This window comes from Grammomys surdaster, unplaced genomic scaffold (genome assembly GCF_004785775.1).
Source record: "Grammomys surdaster isolate TR1022 unplaced genomic scaffold, NIH_TR_1.0 185, whole genome shotgun sequence".
Classification (NCBI taxonomy): Eukaryota; Metazoa; Chordata; class Mammalia; order Rodentia; family Muridae; genus Grammomys; species Grammomys surdaster.
The window spans coordinates 8764075-8788152 of NW_021604630.1; the positions used below are offsets into that span (position 1 = coordinate 8764075).

Sequence of the window (24078 nt, forward strand, 5' to 3'; positions counted from 1 at the left end):
CAGTACAAAGTAGACTTGATGACATTAAGTGAAACAGGAAGGACATAAAGTTGGGTGGGGTCTGGACAATGGTAATTACGGTCCAAATATACTCTATAAAATTTTCCAAGGACCAAGTTTTAAAATGCTAAGGATTTCAGGCACCCATCTTGCCTTCTTTTTCTCTTTATGGACCACAAGAAGGTATTTGTAAAGAAATATATTTAATAATAGTATCAGGCTTTGGTGTTGGAGAGGGGAATGGAAAGTGGGAGCAACACTTAGAATGTAAATAGATGATTTAAAAATAGAATTATAATTAGTATGTGGTATGATTAATTAATGCCTTTTGCTTTTTGCCTATCTATTAGAAAATAAAATTCAGTAAGGGCAGAGAGCTCACACACACTCGTAAAGACAAAATAAAAGAAGTTGGCTGTGCTGAACCTGAGCAATGGGGATTGCTTTCCCTATGAGAGGTTCACACAGGCCTCTGGAGTTAACAAATCTAGGAAGCCATGAGCAAGCTACTCCATTCTAGCCACGGAAAATGAGAAAGCGCTATAACCTCTTTAATCATCAGTGCTAATCCTTCCACTAAAGAAGCCTACTTCTCATTTACAAAGGGTCTGTATTAAACTACATGTTAAGTTGGGATCAAGTTACTTATGAAAACTGACATTAAAGTGCTCGATAAACAGTAGCTAGATGTGACTATTACCAAAGCAATACAACAGCAAAACGGAGAATTTTAATGATGGAGACAAAAGCCAGAATTATTATTTAAAGGAAAAATAGGGAAGGATAGGGAGGTGCCTCGACGAGCACAGTGCTTGCTGCACAAGTGGGAGTTTGAGTTCCCAAAGACCAAGTGAAAGCTGGACAAGGTAGCTCACATTCACAGTCCCAGTGTGTTCCCACGGTAAAGAGAGGAGACAGAGACAAGAGAGTCACTGGAAGCATGTGGACTACCTAGCCTATACATAGCAGCAAGCAATAAGCAGATCCTCAAACAAGATGAAAGGCAAGAAACACCACAAGGTGTTGTCCTCTGTCCTTTATACGTGTGCCGTGGCAAGAGTGCATGCACATTAGCAACCAGGAATGCATATTGCATATTACTTATACACATATACCTACTACATGTATACAAAAAGCAAAACTAACAGCATCATATCATGTGTGAGGTTTAACGCATAGAAGAATGAAAAGGGATTGCCAACATTGGCATCCTTCTAGCAGATAGGATGAAGGAGCACACAGATGAGTTTCACAGACATGTGTTTTCCTCTCTGAAGGGATAATAATTCCGGGGTGAGGGGTGAGGGGAAAATAGAGATCTACATGGTGACTGATGGAATTTGGAATGTGGTTCTTTGTCCTTGTCTTCTTATATAAAATGCACCTCTTGAATAGCAATCCTACTTTGTCCTAGTCACCCGTATTCCAAACCAAGAAAAGAACATTTCAAAAGCTTTGCAGACTTTTCTGAGTCATCCTATGGCAGTCTCTGTCCAGCAACTCAGAGGCATACCCATCTGTTTTGCCTTTAACTTCCCTCTCATCCTTCAAACAGCCCTTGGATTTTACCACTGAAGCTGCTGCTTCTACAATTTCTATACCACCAGAGCCTACATTTCATACCTCATCCCCCATCTAAGTTCTGCTAGCCACCCTCTGTCCTGGCTACCCATAAACTGACCCACTAAGCTCTAGAGAGTAAACAGATCTGGACCAAATAGTAAGACAATACATCTGAAATTTAAAGGCTGACAAGAAATAGGCACCAAGTCTAAACATAGAGCACATTTGACTCATGGTGTTTTTCTAGATAACTGTATGTTACTCTGTTGTCTTAGTTGGGATTTTATTTCTGTGAAGAGACACCATGACCATAGTAACACTTATAAAGGAAACGTTTAATTGAGACCGTCTTATATTTTCAGAGGTTTAGTCCATTAAAGTCATGGTAGAAAACATGGCAGCATCCAGCCAGATATGGTGCTGGAACAGGAGTTGACACATCTACATATTGATCTGAAGGCAGCAGGAGATTGTGTCCACACTAGTATAGCTTGAGCATAGGAGATCTCAAAGCCCACCTCCATACTTCCTCCAGCAAAGCTACACCTACTCCAATATGGCCACACCTAATAGGGCCACTCCCAATGGTACAAGTATTCAAACACATGTGTCTATGGGAGCCATTCCTCTTCTAACCACCACACCTGTGTTTTCTCCCAATAGATTGCTGCTAGCAAAAGTGGAATGTCCTTCATCACTTGCCTCTTCTGCATCTTAAGTCAAAAGACCATGACAACATTTGATATCACATAGGGATGATTTTCATGGATAAAATAGGGTCTGAAGTATGGAATGATGTGTCCCCATTTGAGTAATATCAGACTGGGGGAGCTGTGACTTCAACCTAAGATTCAGCTGCTTAGTTCTAAGTTCTTTGTCACTAATTTAAAAAAACTGGATTACTGAGAGCAAAGTATAATTATATACATATATATATATATATATGTATATATATATACACACACACACACACACACACACACACACACACACACAAAGATATTAGAGTGAAGCCTGTCAGTTTGCATGATAACTAGAGCATTAGATTAGAAGGGGAAGTAAGCAGTATGAGATATTAATTACTAAACTCTAACACATTTTCCAAGATTGTGAAGATTATGGTTTACCTTAATATCTCAACCCAGACCTAAATCTGAACACACCCCAGGAACTCTTCAGACATCATTCTGTCTCATTATCATAGGCACACAATAAAACATCTTTACCATTTCTCTAAACTCACTTGCAAAAAGCCAGATGAAGGAAGACATGTGGATTTGCATCTGGGGATGACAACCTGACTGATTCTCTAGGTTGCTGCCTGAGGAGTGGAAAAGAGTGTGATATAGGACCATAGTAGTCAAGAAAGAAAGCATTGGTGTTCCTGGAACAGAGCCACAATCATGAGATGAGTCCTGCCAATGAACCTGCTTCCTAGTATCCATTTCTACCAACAGGCATCTCTCTCTGCCTCACCTCATGCACCACCAAGTTGCCTTGACATCTTCATTATACCAGTTTACTTGTTCTGTATCTTATCTTCAAAATAGAGCTCCTCAGGGTTTTTGATATAATCTATCTTCCTAGATCTTCAGAGACAAAAATCACAGTAGTTCAAAATCCCATATATCCCTTCTAAGATGTACACATTTATAAAGACTCAACATATAACTAAAATTTTCAGCAACATGCTTCAGGAACATAAAAGGAAAATTTAAAAACCTTGTGGGTGTCTGTCTGTCTTTCTGTCTGCATTGTGATACTGAGATTGAAACCAGAGCCTCACCTCATGTTTCTTAGGCAAGCACTAGACAATTGAGCTACAAAACTTTTGATACTCCTTCAATTATCCTGGAACTATCTCAGTAACCTCCAACCTTGTCTTGCCTGTCTCTTTTCAGACATGACTATTTGTTTTTTTTTTCTTTCTGAAATGATCTCAAGTTACTTTCTCTCCTTGCTCTCGATGATCTTGAAGCCAGACACAGTAGAGCAGTTCAAGGTGCAATCTGGGTCCCACCTATTTCCTTTGAGCTTGTCCTCAACCTTCCTTTGCTGTGTCCTAATCCTACTGACTAGAAGGGATTAAACAAAGAGTTTTTTTCCTGCCCATAGTTTTGGTTCTGGTTGGTTTGTAGTGTGGAATGTTCTTTTAGCTGCATCCTTCCATCCTGTTGGTCTTAGTTTAAGCATTATCTCTTTCAGATAATATAATTTTTAGACATGGTATTGAAATAAGCCAGTTGCCTTCATTTTATCATGATCTGCTTGAAACTATCACAATCTGCAATTAATTAAGCAATTGATTTTTGGGTTTGCATTTGAACAGCACATTTTCTTCTGAAACCCCACAGGAGCCACCATGGCGATCTTATCCCAGCACAGAGGACAGTGACTGCAGAAGATTAAGTTGAAGTGATTGATGTGCAAGAGAAGCGCTGGCAAATCTTGCTGAGAACAAGTGCTAAGGGCATTCCAAGAAGAACATCTCACTGACGGAGCATCTCCAGTACGTGTGGAATGCAGTGCTGAGCAGAGACATTCTCATGAAAACCTCAACGAGGATTTTCACAGCCATGCCCACTCCCAGTCATTTGTCTCATCCAAAGATCTGTTTCCAGTGCGCACAGAAAGTCACCCTCTGCCACTTTCCCTGCCTATAGATCTACACCAGGAGGAAATAATTCACCATTTGAACATTTGAGCAAAGATGTTACCCAAACAGAACCAAATCTGACTCAGAGACATAACACTGAACAAGGGAAACAACTTTGAAGTACTTACCTACATAAATGCTAACCAAACAAGAGAGAGTGTGGGACAGATTTATTTTCAAGAATATTGAATCTTTAAATGGTATCCTGGCAATCCTAATGCATTATTGAAGAAGGACTTGGAAGGTCAACCCAGTGGTATGGACAAAGCCTGTACCACCTGCCAGCTGGCAGTCACTGAACACTCCTCAGACTCAATCTATTCCATTCTAAAATGTTTTCACTTCCTTATGTGTAAGGATGCTCTAAGGTTCACATAGAGAAAAGAATGCATCTGTCACTACTGTGACAAGGTACCTGTCATAAACAGATCAAGAAGAGAAGGAGTTATTTTACATCATAGTTTCAGATATTTCTGTCAATAGTTCTTAGTCCTTCTCATTCTGGGACATGGTAAGGCAGGTGGTGGAACATGGGGGCACATAAAATCTATTTTATCTGGGGCCACATACCAGTGGACAAGATACAGGTCTCAAGGACATTCTCAAGTTTCTTCAACTATCTCTTACCTAACAAGTTCTAGACACACACCGCCTCTAAATAGCAGCACTATCTGCAGACCAAGCCTCTAACACATGAGACATTAGCAGAGCCATTCAGATTTAAACTGTAACAGTATAGTTGAACACCCTTGAGAACTATCAAGTGTCCTTCATGGGTAAGGCAATATTACAACTCTACTTCTTTCAAGAACTTACTTTAGAAAGCAGAACATATTTCTCTGATTAAGTACATGCAGAGGTACATTTTAAAAACATGTTTTGATAATTGTCATTTAAAAATAGAATAGCATCCCTATTTGTGGCACTAAAACCAAGTCGTTATGTATGCCACATGTAAAGGCTAAGAATCAAAGCTTTCACACAGTAAAGTCAAAAGCCAAACATTATTTCAGGTGATACCACTTATAGCACAAGTTTGGGTTACAACCCAACCATTGGTTTATTATGTCAGGGCTGAGCAGTTCTCTGGGATGAGGACCAACCAACCTTGTCTGCTTCAAAATAGAATCCATGGGGATTAATAAGATGACTTTGTCTTTTCAGCATGAGAACCTGAGTTCAAGTCTCAGAACCTACCTTAAAGTAACTGATTGCAGTGGGATATACTTGCAATTCCAGGGCTGGGGAGCCATCAGCCTGGATCATGTGAGCTCCAGGCTAGTGATACACTCTGTTTTTGTCTTGTTTGCTAATTTTTTAAAAGCAAAGTAATTGGGAAGAGGGAGACTTTACATGTGCTAGTGAAGTACTCTGTCACAGAACTATGTTTTCAAACATAGTTATTCACTATTGCCATCAGCTCACAGGGACATGACCACACACAGCTGAAAGACCCTGACACCAGTGCCCAAGCCATGTATGAAAGAGCTGAACATTTCCAAAAAGTACTGACTAGTAACAAGTCCAGACAATCAAATATGAGTGCAAACAGATATGATGCATATTTTTTAAAAACTCACCTTTGATCCTATAATATGCTTTTCACAAATTTAGGGATTTGTGTGATTTAAGAATGCATAGATTTAACTTTTTCTGCCTTCACACTCAGGGAGGTGTGCTAATGAACAGGGAGGGTGGGAGAGAGAGAGAGAGAGAGAGAGAGAGAGAGAGAGAGAGAGAAAGAGAGAGAAGAAGAGAGAGAGATCATAGGAACGCAACAAGTTACAAACTTAAAAAAGAGATATAATGAGCCATCTTCCAGTTAACTCGCCAAATTGATGAACACAAAGGGAAAGAGGAGAGGTACTCGGTATATGTTCTCTAGGCCTTTTAGGAAACATGGAGTTGTTCCTTTGGCCACATACACGCGAATCTATAAGAAGGGTGATATTGTAGACATCAAGGAAATGGGTACTGTTCAAAAAGGAATGCCCCATAAGTGTTACCACAGCAAAACCGGAAGAGTCTACAGTGTCACCCAGCATGCCATGGGCAACATTGTAAACAAGAAAGTTAAGGGCAAGATTCTGGACAAGAGGATCAGTGTGCGGATTGAGCACACTAAACACTCGATGAGCAGAGACAGCTTCCTGAAGCGGGCGAAGGAGAACGATCAGAAGAAAAAGGAAGCCAAAGAGAAGGGCACCTGGGTTCAGCTGAAGCGCCAGCCTGCACCACCCAGAGAAGCACACTTTGTGAGGACTAATGGGAAAGAGCCCGAGCTGCTGGAGCCCATTCCATACGAATTCATGGCCTAGTGTATAAAAGAAATAAAGGACCCAACTGCAGAGTTTTTCCCTAGGTTCAAAAAAAAAAAGGGATATAACATAGAAATTCATTAATGGGTTGATTAGGTCATTGAAGCCTTTTCCAAGATTCCAGGCTCCAAATAAGCATGTGTAGGCTAACACGGATGTACAGTTAGGCCATTAAGAAGCAAAATGTGGTGTGTGTCCTAGAACTAGATTCTACTCATTCCCTCCATGATCGTCAATTTAAATTAACAGGCACTCAATGATCATTTCCTATGTCCCGACCACTGTATAAAAAAAAGATAAAAACCTTTATTAATTTATTTATTTACTACATATAAGTAATCAACTATGGTGGCCCTTTTTTTTTAACCATTCACAGTTCATACTCTTATTACATGACCAAAATGTATGCATATTTAAGAGGTTAATGAAAAATCAAGATATAATCAATGCAAGTCAGCATGTTGACACACACCAGTACTCATAGCACCAGGGAGGTTGAGACAAGTTCAAGGGCAGGCTGAGTTGCAGGGTAAGACCGTGTCTCCAAAATCATACTAGTGATGATGATGGCGATTATGCTGGTGATGATAAACTTGGAGTCTCACTAAGTGAGGATTATTTCATTTCTAAACATGACAATTCACTATAGAATTTCTTTGTGCCCTTTACAACCAGAATTCCAGAAAACAGAGACATCAGAGATTAACTTAAATATAGTTACAATTATAAAGGACCTACTATGCATAGGTATTTATTTCTATTTGACCCCGGAAGTGATAAAGGTTCTAAGTTGCCAAGTAAAATTCCTGACATTACAGTTCATAGGACTACGCGTCAAAATATGGTTTTCTAAAATTCTCAAGAACTGTGTGATTTTACTTAGGATTTTCAAAGGCCTACAAATGAACACACATGCTTCTAAGGCAGAAGGAACCTGACATTTGCTTATGTAGTAAAGAAGTACAATCTGCTTTGCCTAAAGGCTTTCTTTGGCTTTCCAGTTTACTGTTATCAATTCCCAGTTTTTTCCTTGAGGAAATGTCAGAGATAAAAATGTTTTGTGAAGACTAGATGCCCCAGTGTAGGGGAATGTCAAGGCAGGGAGGCAGAGTGGGTGAGTGGGTGGATGGGTGGGGGAATACCCTCATAGAAGCAGGCGGAGGGGGGATGGGATAGTGGGTTTCGAGGGGAGGGACCGGGAAAGGGGATAGCATTTGAAATGTAAATAATGAAAATATCCAATAAATAAAAAGACGTTTAAAAAACAGTTAGGCTCATCTTCCTGTGGCATCTCCCATTAGCATTTGCAGTCTCTCCTTGTCAGTTAGCTGGAGAGCATCTCAGCTCATGGGGCTCCTGAGAGAACATTGCAAGAACTCACTCTCCGCAGTGTTCCGTTTTATACCTGTTTTCCCTTGCAGTTAGCTCCAAAACACCAAAAATATTTTATACAAAAGCACACTGAGGCCTCTGTTTTGTGTCACCCTCGGGGCCATCAAGTCTTTGCTCTGGATTTTATCCAGTGGCTGCCAATTTCTCTTGTAAAGAACAGCTTATTTTTCCTGGTTGGTTTTTTTTTTTCCTGTAGATTTATTTCATTTTTTACAGACTAAGACTGTAGGTAATTTTCATTATTTCTTTTTTGTCCCCTTCTGACACTGAGCATTGTGTGTGTGTGTGTGTGTGTGTGTGTCCATTTGAACCAACAAACTTCACAGAGACAAGTTTTTATTTTTGTGGCAAAAGCTACAGAGTAGCTTTTAGAAAGGAAGCCCTCCACAGAGAATAGATCCTTTTAAGGGAGCAGTGGAGTTAAAGCCATTGCATGCCATAGGCTAGAAAGAGATACTGAATGGTTATTTTATGTTTGTACACCAGGGAGTTTCCTCTCAAGTAAGAAGGTAAGATAACTTTTTTTCTCCAAAAGTAGTTCTTAGCACAAAAATTGAGCTATAAAGAGATAGTGTGTGGATAAGATAAAGAATATACTTGGAAATATAAATATGTGCCTTTATGAATATTTTATTAATTACTTGAGAATTTAACACATGAGTTTTGATCATACCACTCTCGGCTTCTCTCACATTCTCCTGGCCTCCCTATTCACCCCTCCTTGAATGCTGTTCCTCGTTCTTTTTCCTAATAACCTGTTGAGACCTATTTGCCTTTCCCATTCCCACCTGGGCCCATCCACTGGAGTGTGGTCAAGATACCTGGAACCACAATGTTAAGAAACATCATTCTATCTCCCCTAAAAGCATCGGCTGCCCACAGCTCCTTAATTATATGTCTTGACTCGTGGACTCCATGTTCTCCCCCATAGCAGCATGTTAACCAGCTTCGTCTTGTGTAGGTCTTCTGCAGGCAACCACAGCTGCTGTGATTCATGGGTACATCTGTTTTCTCATGTCCAGAAGAAAACATACTTTGTTTTTCAGTGATAGGGATTGAACCCAGGGCCTCACTTATACAGGAAGCATGCTATTCCTGAAGTTCTATTCCTCGATTCAGTCCTGGGGCACTTTAAATACAGACTGTGGTTTTGTCCTATTATAGGCAGAGTGATGCTGAGGAGAGGACTGGGAAAACTAACGGTAGGCACATCGTGATGGTGGATGTGGTGGATAATCTCAACGGTCAACTTGATGAGGTCTAGATAGTCTTCTGGGAGATAGAGTTATAGGAATTGTCTTTCCACAACTATCTTGATTAGGTAAGAAGAGAGTCTACAAAGAATAGTGTGAGATGACCACAGACATTTATCACGCCCTTGGATGTCACTGAGGTACAATGTGATGAGCAATTTCAATCTCTTGCTGCCTTGATTTCCCCACCACAAGGACCTGTCCCTTGAACTGTTAGAGACAATAAAATCTTCCTTCTTTAAGTTGTTTTGTCACCATATTTAACCACAGCAGAGATCTCATGCTCTCAGGAGACAGAAACTGCTCTGGTGGGCTAAGAAACCCCAGCTCTGAGAATGTCCTTGCTGGAGGACAGGAATTCCTAAAGAGTGATCTGGTTCCTGCTTTCTTATTGTCTTCCTGAATTTCTGTCTAGAGCTACATGTGGCTATGTAACTAAACTGAGATGAGGCACCTGGACACCTCAAAGTTCAATTAGAACAGCTGGATTATAACTCATCCCCCTCCCAAGACCTCACCCAAGTTTCTGCCATAAGACCTGTTGAAAGCTCAAACTAGCATCTCAATGGCCCCAATTTCCTGAGACATTTCCTGCTATATAGAAGCTCTAATCCCACCTCTCTCTCTCTCTCTCTCTCTCTCTCTCTCTCTCTCTCTCTCTCTCTCTCTCTCTCTTCCTCTCCCTGTTTATCTCACCTATGATTTTATAATAAATTCTCTAAAAGTCATCAACTGTGGCTCATGAATTTCATTCTTTGAACTCACAAGAAAAGAACCCCAAAGTTTTCCCAGTTTTCCCCTCAATCCAAATTCATCAAAAATAGAGAAAGACCCAATGGTTCTCAAAGATAGCCCTATGTAATCAATACAAGGAATTGGTAACGGCAGTGGGGCTATTGCTCTGATAGACCTATTTGGTTCCCGGGCCTTTGGGTCCTTTTGTGACTAGAATGCAGAAGAGCTTTGACTATAAAGGCCCTGGAATACTGGAAGAAGAGGTTAATGTGTCATGGAAAGAACTTGCAAAATAAGAATACTAAAAGGAAGGCAGAGAGTGCCAGTTCAACTCATGGGATTTCAGTGGATAACAAAAACTCTATCAGGAACTGGATTAGAGGCAATATTGTGGTTTCTTACATGTACCCTATAGTTTAAGTTAGGTCAAATTTAAAGGTAATGGGTTAATATTTTCTGTCTGAAGTCATTTCAAGGTAAGATGGAATTCAAGCTGGTACTGAGGAAGGAGCGATGATTGCTAAAGAAGTCAACATCATTAAAGGGGAACTTTCTGAACTCTTCTTCTATGAGGATGAGAAAGACCCTCTGAGGGAAAGAGTCTACCCATTGAAAGCTCCATCCTGTGAAGGGTCAAATTTATTTAAGAAAAGATAATCCAAACTAAAGGTTTAGCTCAAATACAATTATCTGGAGAAATGTTTTGTCTAGGTCAGCTAAAATTGAATTCTATAGAAGATGCTATATCTGTGGTCCAAGGAAGCTGTGTGCATCCAAAGCAAATAGCATAACTTCCAGCATGGACCTGGAAGCAAGTACAAATATAAATGTCATAAGAAACAGAGCTGACCGGTTGGCTCCTTATTGCTCAGTCTGCTTTCTTATAGCACCCAGAACCACCATCCAAGGGGTGGCACCACTCACAAAGGGTTGGACTCTCCCATGTTAATCATTAAAGAAATTCACTACAGACTTACCCACCAGCCAGCTGATCTTGTGGAGGTATTTTTTTTTAAACTGATAATCTCCTTTCCCAGATGACTCTAATTTATGTCAAACTGACCTAAAACTATCCAGCACAGAAGTGGCCACTGAGACTTCATTCATGACTTCAGGGATTAGTTTATGCCAGGCAATTTGAGTTGAATCTCTAAATGGTGGCTTTAAGAAGTCACTAGAAAAGCTATGGCACATCCTGTTTCATTGGATCTTACATGTAAAAAGGCTGCAGATATGGGATGAGGATGGCCTAAAAGTGAGGCTTCATGTGCTACTGCCAGCAGAGCTGGATGGGTGGGGCTTCCTGAGATGTTTTGTGCCCAGTCAGTTTTATCACGAGCTCCAGATGCTGAATACAGAGCTCCAGCAGGAACAGTAGTTATGTTCTTGTTAGACATTAGTTTTACATTGGATCGATCATTCCTTCCTGCAAATGGAACTGTTTCCTCTGCACAATTAAATGCTGGAGATAGGTAAGCTGTGCTTATTGTACTGGGGTTCACAGTTAAGAAGTTGCCTTGAGTACAATGAGATATAGATTTGTGGCCTGTAAACTATTAGAAGCCTTAAGAGCTTATTCATTTGGATTATATCTTGTGTTATGCTCTGACCATGATTCTTTGGGGGGGGGGAGAGATGGAAACATGAGACTTTTAAGAATTAATTAGTTCTTTGAGAATTTCATCCAAAATGTTTTGATCTTATTCATATGGCTCCCCAAACTCTTTCCACATCTGCCTCCCCATACCTAGATCCCCAATTTTAGATCTTCTTTTACTTTCATCCATGGAGTCCAGTTTGTGCTACCAATATATTCTTGGATGCATGGCCTTCTTCTGGAACATGGTCATCTCATCCAGAGTTATACTCTTAAAGAAAACTGACTGTCCCTCTCTCAGCTGCCATCAACTGCCAAAAGCTTCTCAGATATAGCTGTCACATCATGGCCATCTCCCCCTCTTTGTGATAGGATTTTGTCTTGCTTGATGCTGCACAGTTTGTGCATGCTATCATACCTGCCCCTTATTCATGTGTGAAGCTCTCCTGTTGTGTCTGGAAGATGTCATCAACCACTACTGGCTCCTACATATTTTCTATTTCCTCCAATGCAGTGACCAAAGATTATTTAAAGTGATACATTCAGGTATGAAGTCCAGAAAGGCTAGAGTTGAGATGTTTAATGTCAATTGTCAACAAGATGAGGTCTAGTGTGACCTCAGATATGGATCTCTATACATGGATGTAGGGAATTTTGTTGATAGGTTAACCGAGATGGGCAGACTCACACACCATTCCCTCAGCTGTCATCCTGGACTACATTAAAGGGAAAAGTAGGGTAAGAAGGAATACTCATTTAATTCTTCATTTTGGTGACAGATTAAAAAGTAAATACCTGATTCAGTTACTGATGCCTTGACTTCTTCACCATGATCAACTGGACTTGCCCTGTGGGCCAGTATTAGCTCTCCATCTTTTAGGTTGCTTTGGCAATATATTTTATCACAGAAACAGAAAACTAACTACTACAGTGTCCCCTTCCAATGTGATCCCTAATAATCTGAACATCTCCAGCTTCTAAGGTATACCTTAAGCTATGCTGAACTCCTCTACATTCTATCAAGGCTTGTCACCTCTGAGACTATATTGTACAAGTAGATTCTCTCTCTCTCTCTCTCTCTCTCTCTCTCTCTCTCTCTCTCTCTCTCTCTCTCCTCTCTGTCACACACACACATACATACTATTTTTCATGTCAGTGATCATGTAATTGAGTTTATAAATGGACAGTCATATGTTAATCAAGTCTTTAAGGACAGTAGCCCTAGCTAAGAGATTGGCTATAACCTTTTGAGAAAACTTAATACACCTGATGAAACTGTTTTTGACTGCCTGAGCCATAGAAACAGAGAGATAATAGCTGCCTCCTACTTAAAGATGGCAAGTACTGTGGTACTTAGTGATAAAGTGGTGAATGGTCTATCAATTAAGGGGTAAAAGGAGATGACAAGGCATAGGTAGGATATTATTCAGATCCCTTACTGACTTGGACTCAGAGGCAGGTACGATGCAGAAATATTCTGGCTGTTGATGATGATAAAGAACATGAAAATAATTATAATTACAAGTAATGCCAGTTACTCCTTTTGCTCACTAAATAGAGGGTATTGTGCCAAGCTTGTCATCTAGGTTGGCTCTTTAATTCCTACATAAGAATTACTTATGTAGATGTAAGAAAAACTGAAAAAAATATGATCAGAGTATTAAGCAGTTCTAAGTCATGTAGCTAGGAAATAAGAGGTAGAGGTGATATTTAAAGTGATTTCTATCTGAACTAAAAGTCATAACCCATGCCTAAACACATGATATAAATAACTGACTGAGAGATATCAAGAGTACCAATAAAGACAAGAGAAATTGGTGTTATAGAGTGAAGCACAATGAGGAAACCAAAGTCAGGTGTGGAATTTCTCAAAAGATAGACTTATGATATGGAAGGATTCATCTGTTAACAGAACCCAGGGCCACTTGAGCCCATTGACTGGATTTGATAATGTCTTCACAGAGAATTTCCTATCAATATTATCTGTCATGTACAAAGGGTAGAGACATGGCCAACTGACAGGGTTGAGAAGTTCATTGTCCTATGACTCCATGGAAATGCTGGCAATCACCCCAACTAATTTGTGGTCTGCTTCTACATTGAGTGCTTCAAAATGAAATCCTGAAACTTTAGGCAACTTTAGTCTCTGAAGCAGTTTAGAAACAAACTAGAAAAAAGAATGGTATTGCAAAAACAATTTTATAAAACCAAAGTGATATACTTCCTTTTCTTTCTACTTTGTTAAAAAAAAAAGTCAATTCCAGAGTCAAGTTTTAAAAGACGAAATTGCTAGATAACATTTTAGGGGACAATAATTTGTCTATGATATCCATTATTTAATCCATTTAAAACATGTAGAACAATAGCTGAATTCTATGTTCTCAGCAAACTTTGAAACGTTTATACAAATAATGGCAATATATTGTTGCTGAGTAAAGATGTGTGTTTGCTTGATCAAGGAAAAGAAATTCTACATACTTACTAGGTGGCTAACATTTTTTTTGTGTACAAAATACTTATTAATTAATTAATGTCAAACATCATATGGTAACACAACGCTTGTTCATAACCTACAAAATGTAAAAGAGAGTCCTTACTCATTTACATAAGACAAATGAGGTCCTAGCTCAACAATCAACCTGGCTTGCTCCACCTAAGTTCATGGCACAGCATGCTGAGACTGTCAATTTGTTAACAAGGAATAAGAGATGAATACATTATCTAGAGAGTGAGTGTAAAAGAAATGATGCACACTTCTCCCTAGCCAGGGATTCCTTCTGTAGAGATAGAATTTCCACATCCATCACATATATAGAAAAAAAATCAAATAATAACTAACCCTATTTTTTTACATTTTCAAAAGATGTGTGTTTATAAAAGTTAGAATGAATCAAATACTTCGAGATTGATTTGCTATTAACTCATTTTAATCTTGTTTTTTCTGGTGAGAAAGGATAAGTCTTGAGAAATATAAATGAATTCTTTCACATGCATCTCTGTTTTAAGGAGAGAGGATAATATTAAAGAACACAAGTATGCCCTGAGAAAGAAGAGAAATGAACAACTATATATTTCATAGACATTCTAGTTGAATGTTTGTCCTTGCCCAAGTTCATGATGAAATTTAACCATAATCATGTTGGGACTGGAAGGTGGGACTTAAGATATTGAGGTTATTATGGTTATGCATTCACAGACTAATACTGTAATCTTGTAAGGCTGTTTGCCCTCTCATAGGAATATTTTGCATTTCTCTTTCCTCTCCCTTCCTCTTTCCAACACTGCCCCTCCCCCTTGCCTTCCTACCATGTGATGCCCCCTGCCATATGATTACTCAACAAAAGGTTTACATCAGAATCCATCATTTTAACATTACATTTCTTAACCAATAAAAATGCTCTAGAGGTTCCCCTGCCCCACACTCCCCCTGCAGCTGCATATTTCTATTTACTCTCCTGGTCCTCTGGGCTTCTCTTCTGTCTACCTCCATACCTGATCCTGATTCCTTTCCCCTATCCCAGCCAGCTCCCTCTTTCCCTCTGCCTCCCGTGATTATTTTCTTCCCCCATTCTAAGTGGGATAGAAGCATTCTCACTTGGGCCTACCTTCTTGTTAAACTTTCTGTGGTCTGTAAGTTGTATCATGGGTGAAAGTTCCAGAGACCAGGGATGTTAGAGGCTCCCAGGACTCAATGGGGATGACCTTAACCAAAATGCCCAACAGTGGAGAGATGGAACCTGGAGAGAACACTTCCAGTAGATAGACAGGACCCCCAGTAGAGAGATGGGGCTACCAAACCATCTTCAAAGATTTTGACACAAAATTGTTTTGGTCTAAGGGAAATGCAGGGACAAAAATGGAGCAGAGACAGAAGGAAGGCCATCTAGTGACTGGTCCAATTTGTGATCCATCCCATGTGCAGGCACCAGACACTATTACTGATGCCATGTTGTGCTTGTAGACAGGATCCTAGCTAGCATGGCTGTTCCCTGTGAGGCTATACCAGCAGCTGACTGAGACAGATAAAGATACTTACAGGACTGAGGTCAGAAACCTCTATGGAAAGAGTTAGGGAAAGGACTGAAGGAGCTGAAGGGGATGACAACCCCATAGAAAGAATAACAATATCAACTAACTTGGACTCCTCAGAGCTCCCAGTGTCTAAGCCACCAAACAAAGAGCATACATGGGCTGCTCTGTGCCCCAGGCACATATGTAGCAGAAGACTATCCTGTCTGGCTTCAGTGGGAAAGGATATACCTAATCCTATAGAGAATTGATGCCCCAGGAAGGGGTTTAAGTGGGGGTGGGTAGGTGCATGAGGGGGTGGAGTGTGTGTGTGGGGGAGCACCCCCTCAAAGGCAAAGGGGAGGGGTGATGGGGTGAAGAACTCTGAGAGAGGAAACTAGAAAGGGGGCAACATTTGGAATGAAAATAAATAAAATAAGTTAATTTTAAAAATGTACATGAATACATTTTTGCTCATTTTGTTACCCAGTCTCAGTTACTCTATTATTAAATACAATGGAAAAGAAGATAGAACATAAGCTCTAAAGGACCAGGAAGCCTGCTGGCTTTCATGATGCCAAGGGTTTTCACAGACATTCTTAAGACAGACTTAGTCATTTATATATTCAAGACTGAGAAGGCAGGGAAACTAGAAATTTATGAAAAAGAAGTTTCATCCAGATTCAATGAAAATGTCAGAAATTCAAAAACAAGAGACATAAAGAGGGTCATACAACCTCTCACTCTCTAAGACTTTACTGTTCTAATACTACATTTAAAGACAAGCCTTCCTCACTTCCATGAAGCCCATAACCAGCAATCATCCCCACATCTACACCACTTGACTACCTTCTGTCATGGTCACTCTTTAACTCTTAGCTGCTGTATCTCTTGGAAGACAATTCTGACTCTGGCAGAAGCCAGACTTGAACAGATGCCTGGAACAGTCATTCAGAACTCAGGTCAGGTACAGACAAAGCTCAAGGGACAAGGGACATTTGTGTGGACTTTAATGCTGTCTACTTTATTGAACACTTTACAAAATCAAGAAAACGATACACGTTGGGCACGTGGGAAAAAATCTTTTTAAATCACAAAATTTGGTAGGTTTACTAGTCTGCTCTTTTGAGCGGGAGTTTTCATTGCTTTAAAGGTGGGATTATTTGTAAATTACAGATAAATTCTTATATATCAAGAGTTAGCATATGTGTGGGTATAACAACTTGGTTAATATATTTCTAGGTACTTGGCTATGCAACAAATTGCTCAATATTTTAGTGTTGCAATGCAAGTAGACCTTGTGGGTTGAAAACTGAGACTTGTAGGCACTGTTTTCTCCTGATGTCTGGAGCCTCGGGAGGAAGGCTCTTTGCTCATGGCTTTATTTGAAACTTCTTTTACTCATACATTTACTAATGGTACTGACACTTAGGTGTTCAATAGATATTTTGGAGACCCTCCATGTGAACTTTCTATATGGAATAGTCTATATCTTTTTCACACCATTGTGGCTAGGTACTAAACCCAAACAGTAAATTGAAAATTCAGCTGTCTTTTACATCCTAGACTATAGGCTAATTTCTACTCAGTTGACTCTAAGTTTGGCCCACATGCTGTGAAAGCAAACCACAATCCCAGCACTCCATGGATGGGTTTCAACGCAATTTATAAGAAAGTCAAATGAGATGGGATGTATTGATGTGACCATCTTCAGAATATGTAATCTACAGCAACATAAAGTAAATAGAGTATAAAAATATCCCCATGAAAATATACAAAGAAACATATTTCTAGATTCTGTCCCAAGAATCATAATGCTTGCAGGCTAACCTAGGGAAGGAATACATTTTAATTGCTTTCACTTTTTCGAATTGTCAAATGACTATAGTTACCTTTTTCAGGGTCATGTTTCATCTTTAGCATTTTTCTCCAACAATATTTAACTTTTGAAACATTGAGACAAGTGAAGTGTTTACCAAATATTTTTCCATATTGAGTGGTTGCCTAGCAGCACATGCACGAACCATCACTGATCACTCTGTAATCTATCAACTCTCACTTTGGGAAAACATTCTCCATTTGTTTGTTTTCCTTTCTTTTAAGCCCTACCTCCACAGAATGGATCTCTAGAGAGAGAGAGAAGACTGTATCCTTTCCTGTACACACTCTCTCTAGTACTTCAGCAGCAGATGTGTTATTAATCGCCTACATATTTCTCAATGTTACTTTAGTTTGATTCCTTTAATTCTTAACATGGTGGTAATGGGGGGGGTGGATAGACAAGTCCCTTACATCTTTCATTTCTGAAAAATAAAAAAATAATAAATCACACCTTTTAGCTAGTACATCTTTGAATAATACAATGTAGATGTCTATAAATAATTGTTCATATGCTCCCTAATTATAATTGTGTCATATAAAAAGCCTGAATGTAGTTGGAAGGAAATTCTGTTTGATGGAGTGTGTAAGAAGAAAGAATTGATTATGACTTTGAGAGACACTGTGGGTGACACAGAAATGGCTTAGGGATGCAACCGGGAAGGAACAAACTTCTGATAAATGAATTATGACAACGTCTAGGAATCAGTAGTGGGAAGAAGAAAGAAGTGTCTATATGGAGCTCGATTCAGTCATATACAGATTTAATTTAGAGAACTCGCTTAGTCTCTTGAAAAGATACAGTCACCCCAGGACCACGGCGTTCTTACTAGACAGGTCTTTTCTGCCAGTTCCGTCATTTTAGATCATTCATCTCACTCAGTTATAGGGCTCTCCACACTCTAAAGAGGCAGCGAGACTATTTAACATGCTTTTCTAAAGCACCTGTTCAAATGGCTTTGTGCCCTTTGATGCATTTCTCTGTGCTTGTATAAAGGGCAGAGTGTAGTGAACAAGTCAATGCCTTTCTTCTACTTCTCCTTTGGGGACTTGGACCAAAGGCTTCTGCCATGTTGTCTTTTGCTCCGCTAGCTTCTCCATTTCCTTTCACTTGAGAGGCCAACACAGATGGGCATGATCCTAAAACAAAGCAGGCATCTCAGAAATGCTTGGAGGAGGAATGTTTCACATCAGCAGGATAAAGGCAGACTTCCAGGTGAAATCCTAGGAACCCCGTGTGACATGCTTGTCAGGTTGGCATGGCTGTGCCAGCAATCACTTTCCACAAGTCTCCATTCCTAGAATACATATTTAACTAAAACCCACTGAAATCCAAAGGTTCTCTTTTGCAGTTAGAAATGCTCTTTTGCAGTAACAATAGTTAAAAATAAGAGTTAAATCTTTATTCACTAATTGCTAGATTTTTACATAAAGCAAATAATAACTCTCCTCAACAAGAAATTTTCTAAAACCTTAAAATGTTAAGAAATGGGAGGAGGGGTGCTGTTAGTTAAATTGAGATTTTAAATCTCAATATGATTATGATTTCAGTTGTCCAAAACCACTGTCAAGGGCCTTAGCAGTGATGCTTCTGACCTCTGCTTGCAGGAAGGGCACTTCCTGCTATTTGCTGTTATCTTCAATCTGTTTAGCAAGAAGCAGCATCAGAAGATAAGAGGCTGGGACACTTTCTCTGATTGAAAATACAGGGCTTGGGGAGGTGAGCTTACTTGTGAGGGGTAAGTGGGGGTAGAGTGGGAACTCCTATCTGCCATGATCCAGCCAGGATGGGATATGTTCAGGATGTGGTCCACAAAAGACAATGGCATTTGTTTCTTCTTAATAAAAACCTGAGCATGCTCTAATGCACTATATGAACCATGTGATTTATTTCATCTTGGTTAATAAAAAGCCATGCTGTGAAGTTTATGATAGCCTTGTCATGAGATCTGTAGATTCTTGGATATGTTGTGTGTGTGTGTGTGTGTGTGTGTGTGTGTGTGTGTGTGTGTGTATATATATGTATATATATATATAAATGTACAGCTGGGTTTTTTTAGTTTAATGCCATTTTTGAATGCTATATGAAGGAATGGTAGTGAAAATAAGAATCCCTTCATTTACAGTAAAATGCCTTTTTTGAGCTTTTTTGAGTGGCCTTATAGTGAAATTCATTATATCTTGTGAGTGTTTCCATCTTTATTTTGTCTTGTTTTGTAGGGAGTATCTATCCCATATTATATCATGAGAAGAATTCATGACTGGCTGGATGAATGGCAGGATGCAATGACAATAGTAATGACTTTGAAATATGCCTTATTTCCAATCTAATTCTTTTTAATTCTTTCTTGACATATATTCTCATTGGCTTCTCATTATATCTTGATTTACAGGTTACTTACTTGGTATTCAATTTACTCTAAATTCAATACATCTGAAAAAAAAGCTAAGCTCCGGTAGAGAACATGCATTTGCAAAAACATACATGGGACACTTAGTCTGAACTTGTTTTCCTAAACTCACTGGGGTGTTAGGACCAAGATTTAGGAAGAGTCACAGGCCAGTCAGCAAAAAGAGTATGGTCTCTAATTCATAATTCATTGCCTTCATATTATTTTCTTTTGTATCACTTGTTCTTTGGTAATACTTGAAAAGCAACTGCATTTGTTTCCAAAGTATTAGGTAAAGTTCTGTTGAGCACTGTATAAAATTGGTTAGTTATGTCAGGCATGGTAATATACACCTCTAATCCCAGTACTCAGGAGGCAGAGGCAGGCATATTTCTTAGTTTGAGGCCAGCCTGGTCTACAGAATGAGTTCTAGGACAGCTAGGACTACACAGAAAAATTTTATCTCAGTAAAACCAACAACAGCCAAACATAAAAACAAAAAAAAAATAGTTAATTATGATAAACTTTGTTAACATTCTTGTCATCAACTCAAATATAAACATGGAAATCTTGATATAGTTAGGTGTAGGATGACTTGCATGACAAGAAAAAAAAAAGAGTAAGTAAGAGTCTGATCCTCTAAGCTGGTAAACAAACAAATCCCAATATGAAGGGTCTGGCTAGTTAGTGCTGTTCATATTGTAGCCGTGGCTGCCCTGTTGCTAAGCAGAACCCACAATCCAAAATTCTGACTTGCCTCAGTGTGAACTGGGTGGTACCAATAAAAGCCCTGAAGTCCTAGTACCAGTAAATTCATTCCAGAGTATGAAAATACCCCGTGTCCACAAGAAAGAACTAAATATACCTCTCATTTTATGAATGCTAAACTATTTCATGTTTCCACTGGGTAGCACAGAATATGAAATTCCCACTAGTAAACTATTAGGAAACCGAATGGTTAAAAACAGATCCAAGCCTGTTCCTTCCTTAAGAGCGAGTATCTATTGTTATTCCTAAAAAGGTAACAGTTTCGAGAACAGGACTGAAAAAGAACTGATGATCTTTCCAATCATTGCAATGATTTCTAAATTGTGCTGAAATAAAAATTCAACATTCCCCAAAGAATTGAAACAAAAGAAAAGAATGATTTTTGGAGAAAAAAATTAAGTAATAGGATATGCATTGCCTAAACAAAAGGTTGAAAAGTAAATTTTCAGTTAAGAATAATTTTTGGTGTCTGCAGAGGGGATGGATCTCTAGATGGGGTGGTGTCTAGATGGCCTTTCCTTCAGTCTCTGCTCCACTCTTTGTCCCTGTATTTCCTTTAGACAGGAACAATTCTGGGTTGAAATTTTTTAGATGAGTGTGTAGCACCATCCATCAATCACGGCCGTGCCTAACATCTCCATACAGTCTCTACAGGTTCTATCTCCCCTTTGTTGGGTATGTTGGCTCATGCCATCCCTGTTGGGTCTAGGGCACCTCTTGCTTCCCTGGCATCTGAGACTTTCTAGTGGCTACCCCCAGTTTTCTATCCTCCACTGCTACACACCTCCATTCAATTTCCTGATTCTCCTCCCATAACAGTTCCTGCCCATCCTTTTTCTCAATCTATAAAAAGTTATAGATTGAGCAAAAAATAATACTTTTTTGAAAATAATTTCTATTTTTCCTCAGCTACCCATAAAGATATTTGTTAAAAATGGAAAAAATATTATAAATATTTTTCAAGTATCTCTTTTCTTCATCCTTTCTATTTGTGTAAAAGCAAAAATAAACCATTGATTATTCCAACTTACGGAAGTAAATTCTGGAAATGCTGTGCATGTGAAGACATAGGAGTTATGCCTTCAGTATTCTAGAGGATGTGGTGCAGGCTCCATAGAAAGAGGTGGAACAAGAAAAGTAAGTTAGGAATTGAAGATGAATGCAAAGTACATAAAGACAAGTGGAAAGCAGGAGCCATCTCCAGTCCTGCTAATGCTAAGCTCACCTTCATTTTATTCAGAGTTAGATGCTGCTGTTCCATTACCTTGACAGGCCACTGGATAAGTTAGAGCTAATTTTAGAGGCAGAGGATCAGGTCAAGTCTCAAGTAAGAATATGTTGAATTCATCCATAAAGTATTTATGAAGGAAGACATTGGAGCTTCAGACTATGTATCTCTACAATGAGGATTAGGTAAAAATGACATAGGAGTTGCTCTCAGACCCTCTTTCACTGTCTTTCTCTCTTTATATATATGTATGTGTATTCTTATGCATATATATTCTCATAAATATGTATATGTGCATGTATATTTATTTATACTCCCATATAAAGGCGTAAATAAGTATATAATATATATAAGTGATATATATTATATATAAATAATATATGCAAAGGATATTATAAAGAATATGTTAGACACTATATATAAATATATATAAATAGATATTTATATATGTGTAAATATATATGTGTGTGTGTTTGATAGGTCTTGCAGTGCCTATCAAATAACAGGGTTTTGTTTTGTTACTATTGTTGTTGCGTGTGTGTGTGTGTGTTTGTATGTGTGTGTGTATATGTATACATGTATATTGTGTATATATATACATGTGTGTGTGATATATATGTGATATATATTTATTCATACACATATATATCCTCCCTGGAATATTAATCAAATATGGCATAAAAAGTAACAATAAGACTATGGACATATCTCCTATAAAAGCTGGACAAGGTAACCTAGTAGGAGGCAAAAGTTCTCACAAGCAGATAAAAGAGTCAGACTCCAACCACCGCAACAAACGCACACACACACACACACAGTACCATGGCTGGGAGTCCCACAAGAAGACAAAATGGATGTGGGCTCAAGAATCTCTGCTTTTAATAAGCTCTCCAAGGGAATATAGGAGACCCTTTGGAGCAGATATTCATTAAGAGAGTGAGACCTATGGATGAGGTGCAAGTTATTGGTTAAGTTATAGGTGCAAGAATATTGCCTGCTGGTCTAAGACTGCTTAAAAGTGAAGGACAAGAGATGAGGCTGGGTCAGGAGCAGAGCTGTGACATATTCACCTTTCACATACAAAATCTTGGATTTAAGTTTGTAAGATCTCCTGGGGAATACAGATAGCCCTGTGCCTTTCTCTTTCACACAGACAGGCAAATGGGCAGCATACATATATCATGAAATGCTAATGCAAGTTAAAAAGTGCACTCACAAAAGAATGCCTTCTACTTCAGGTACTTACATAGAGTCTACATACCAGTGAGCAAGTGCAGTATTTGTAGACAGGTGAATCTTGGATGGGCAGCCCAGGGGCAGGGGGTGGGAATAAACTTCAGGGTCTTTTTTCCTATGGAAAATAGGCAAAAATGTGTTCCAAGAAGTGCAAGAATTAAGTACATTTGACAAAAATCACTGGGAACTTGAAGATGTGTACACATTTCACTATACCCCTGCTAATGTGATAGAACGTTCATGTCTTTCAGGGGAGTTAGAACTAGTAAGTGTATGAGAGGGAATTCTAACTGCTGGGAAAACAAAGACATCGGAGCTACTTTTTTTATGCCAAAGAATCTCTTCACTGGGCAGGGCTAAGAGTTCAAACAAACAAAAACCTAACAGAATGGCAAAGAAGGGATAAAAGGTCAGGTCCTTCAAGGGAAGGAGGACACTGAAGACTACTGCCCCTGGTTCAAAGTCATAGAAGGATTTAATTAAGGACTCTTTAAGGACTGTCCATTAATGACAGCATAGCAGAACTAGGAGCAGAATTGGAGGTGCTGAATTAAAAGGAAAAAGTGTTAAAAGAGTTTTTCACCTCAATATAAATGAACAGATTAAAGGAAGATCTTCATCTTCCCACAGATAAGGGAAGGACTTCCAGTGAATTAGACCCAGACTCCAGCATGAAAATGAAAGTTTCCAATTTCAGATGCAAAGACAACATTGTACCCTCAACAAAGCCAAAGGGGAAACGACATCTGAAAGCCAACAGAGAGAGTGTTTGCCTTCTGATGGCAGAAAGCCAGATGTGCCAGCCAAAAGGACAGGATTCAAAGTCAGGTAAAAGCAAGAAGAGTAAATGCAGACATTCTGCCTCCCCTCACGTTGTGGGCAATAACTCTCCCTGACTTCTTCCCATACCTGGGGTTAGTACCAACACGCTTTTAAAAGTAAAGGGAAGGAAACAAGCAGAGAAGAAAAGGAAAGATAAGGTACAGAAAAGGAAAGGAATGGAAAGGAGGAAGGAAGAAAGGAAGGAAGGAAGGGAGGGAGGGACGGAGGGAGGGG

General features: G+C 39.2%; 1 protein-coding gene and 1 pseudogene across 1 annotated transcript in view; one reads left to right on the forward strand and one right to left on the reverse strand.

Moving 5' to 3' along the window:
* The window catches only part of Nrg1 (neuregulin 1), a 1037838-nt gene that overhangs the window by 743126 nt on the left and 270634 nt on the right, over positions 1-24078 (reverse strand). The gene's annotated exons all lie outside the window — the stretch shown is intronic.
* On the forward strand, positions 6046-6537 carry LOC114621896 (annotated as a pseudogene).